Here is a 3,511-nt window from a genome sequence, read left to right on the forward strand (position 1 = left end):
AAATTTAATTCGTCACACCGGTCTTTTTACTTTCGATATAGCTTTTAATTTAAATCTGATGCATCGATAATTATTTTTATAGCTTTTTTTCGGAAATAAATTCCTCTAAAAGTATTTTCTTTTTCTTTGATAAATATAAACATTATAGCGAATTCGATTGGAAACACTGATGCATATTAAAAGCCGTTGTACACTAATTTAATTTGAGTATAAACATAAAATGCAAATATTTCGAATTATAAAATACATATTTTATCTAACATTACAATAAAATGTATTTCACAATTTAATTAATTTCTATGTTATTTATAAACATATATTTACGTTATTGTATGTACGGCGGTTTTAATGTGTATTAGTGCGCAATGAGTGCGTCCAATCAAATTCGCTATTAGTTTTATTTTTTGTCCATTATTGTTGCAAAATGCTTAATCACTTTATTTAATCAACAATGCCTTTATAACCTTTATTATTTATAATTCACGATATTAGGTATGTATATGCTATATATTATGACATGCTACCCTCAGTAGGTTACTAAAATCCCTAAATTATTCTTTCCTTCGGGAAGGTAGACTTGAAATCCGTTTATGAAACAAAGAGACCTTGGAGAATCGAGTACTCGTATTCATAGTCGGGTCTTATATTTAAGACTTTCTTAAATTTATCGAATTATTTTATTGGCTGTTGAGCATCTAAAGATAAATTTAAGGAAGGATTTAAGAAATCTGATTATGAATACGGGCAGAGGAATTGTTTATGGAGGCTTCCTCCATCCTTAAAATAAGGAAGAACTATAAATACGAGTGTAAGCCCTTTTCCCCCACCAATCCTACTTTACTCATGTAGAGTTGGGCACGGCAGATGTGTTATGGGGAATGGTGTGTGTTGCAATCGTAACGGTATAAACCGGAATAAGTCGGGAAATATCAACCGAACAAGTTCGTAATCTACAGTAACTATAGAAAATGGCACGTGCGACGATAATTATTCAGAACGCGGAATTATCGCTCTTAGGCATACATACATACATGCAATAATTGTATGTAACATGAATTTAACACACGAATAACGAAAAGTTAAATTACCGAATCTTTTTTCTTTTTCGTCTACGCCCGATTTTATTAAAATCTCACGGACAGCTGAGTAAATTATTGTTTTTTTATTAATTTACTTTACAAAAGACAGAATAAATCGCTCATTGCATTTTTCATACATCTCTCACATACTTCGCTATCGTTCCTCCTACAATTTCCAATGAACAAACGTAAAAAATCAAACGACCCTGTTCCTAATGATCAGTATACTTATAAAGCGAGAGATCTGATAATTGCAGCGGAGGAGGGTGCCAATTTACCACGGAAAAATTTCACTCTCGCGCGGGTCGAAGGATCGATCGTTTCAACGACGGAATAAAACGCGCCCGATGTATAATCCCTGTTATAGTCGCGGTCGTACGTGATGACGAGATCAGAGTCAATGTTTTCAGGTCAGGTGATAACGCATTGGCACTGACATCACCGCCGCATAGTAAGCGTGACGCAATCGCTCGTAGTAACGTCACGTTGTGGAGAACCCCGGCTTCGTTCATGTTTCTCCGAGGCCGGGCGAGAACGCACTCACGCCGAAAATTATTTCCTCTTTACCATAAACGTTAAGCTTTCCCTTCGTCCTTTTCAACTGCGCACTCTTTTCTTCTCCCACTACCTCTCTCTCTCTCTCTCTCTCTCATTCCTCCATTTTCGTGTCTTCTGATTCTGCTTCCCCTCGCCACGAGTCCGAATAATCAATCTTATTGCATCGATTCTGGAGAATCTTAAGTCTGTTGACAAACACGCTTGACGAAAATACATATGACGCATCAATGAGCAATTGCTCGTTAATCTAATCCAAAGATCGGTGACAGACATCGATAGATATCGATTCTTTTATTCTCTCTTTGAATTAAATGAGATTTGTACTCGCGATCGTCATATAATCTATATTACTGCCTGGCACGAAAATAAGATGAATGATAACGCGATGGAACAAACGTATCGATCAGGACTAATTGAGAACGTTCAGCGAGCTTTGTAACACGTTGCTAGATTCAAAATTTTCGTTTACTTAATTTACTTTTATTCACTCCTTCAATATAAGTTGTATGCGCAAAATATGGAATATAATATTGCATGAAATATTCCGTAAATATGGAATCTATAAATACATGTTTTCGTAAAAATTATTTAAGAGATATTAACATTGAGAAATAAAAATCGCATTATCTGTGATGATATCAAATAGACATATGTCACATGTTTTATAGAGTACATGCAATTTCCAAGTAATGCTTATCTGATAATTCCCTAGGAATTATCAAGTCAAGGAATATGAGAGAATGAGTATAACATGATCATGATTCAAAGTAGAGTAAAATACAAATACGAATAAGTAAATTATATCTTAGCCTTGTGAATATATAATTATATAAAATAGAACGTTTTTTCTCTGCTTTCATAACGAATACTAAAATAATATAATATTTCTTCTATTAAGGAAATTATGCATATCTTAAATCAAAATACACAGAAAGACTCAATAAATATAATCAGATTTGAATTCTTGCGTCATCGGTACTTGGAAAGAAACATAAATTTTTATTGGATGAGTCATTATATACTCATTTCAAGATATACCGAGTGTATATTCCATTTTTTTTGTAATACAAAATTAGTCAAGATACGAAATTAATTCTGTTTGTTTTTTGGCTTGAAGCTCATGAATCATAAAAAGATATCAAAAATGCCGTCGAAAATAAGCTCTAATAATACACAATATAGTTACTATCGGAACCACATAGTCTTCTTATTGAAAATTTTCCTTTACACATACGTGATTGAATAGAAAATACAATCAGGGAGAGAAGGGACATTCAATTTGCAGAATCGTTCAAAAATAGGGAAGAGTCGGAGCTAGGTGTTACAATACGGAATTGTATTAAGGTTATGAACAGCGTGGATGCGCGATTGCGCACATATTAATTTTTATTCTGCGCATGTGTCAGAATAAGAAGTGCTAATGAGGAGACTATCGAAAGAAAAATTGAGTATAGCTCAGTGCCAATGATTCATGAATTAAAGAGTTTCACATTACGGCTGTACTCCACAACCAAGTTCGTATTCTCCAAGTCTCTCGGGCTCCATTGTATTCAAATCCGAGTTTCACTACTTTGCCGACTGCAGTGCCCAATTGCGTACATCTAATGATCCACAAATAAAATTCTAATTTATCTTTTTACAATTTGATTTTTTTTTACAGCATCGTCAGGAAACAAAATACTCGGATACTCGATCGTATTGATCGATGTTTGTCAATAACGATCCCGATTAGTGCCATCTAACTTTTCTATCTATTTTGCAAGTAAGAGGCAACACGATTAGATACACAAAAAACTTATCATTTTATTCGGGGTATAAAAACACTATATATATATATATATATATATATATATATATATATATATATATAATAA

At 33.4% G+C, this 3,511-nt stretch overlaps 1 protein-coding gene across 1 annotated transcript in view; it reads right to left on the reverse strand.

Moving 5' to 3' along the window:
- LOC105623673 (lamin Dm0-like) overlaps positions 1 to 3,511 on the reverse strand; it is a 13,570-nt gene that overhangs the window by 8,968 nt on the left and 1,091 nt on the right. The window lies entirely within an intron of this gene.

This window comes from Atta cephalotes (assembly GCF_000143395.1).
Source record: "Atta cephalotes unplaced genomic scaffold scaffold00062, whole genome shotgun sequence".
Taxonomy (NCBI): Eukaryota; Metazoa; Arthropoda; class Insecta; order Hymenoptera; family Formicidae; genus Atta; species Atta cephalotes.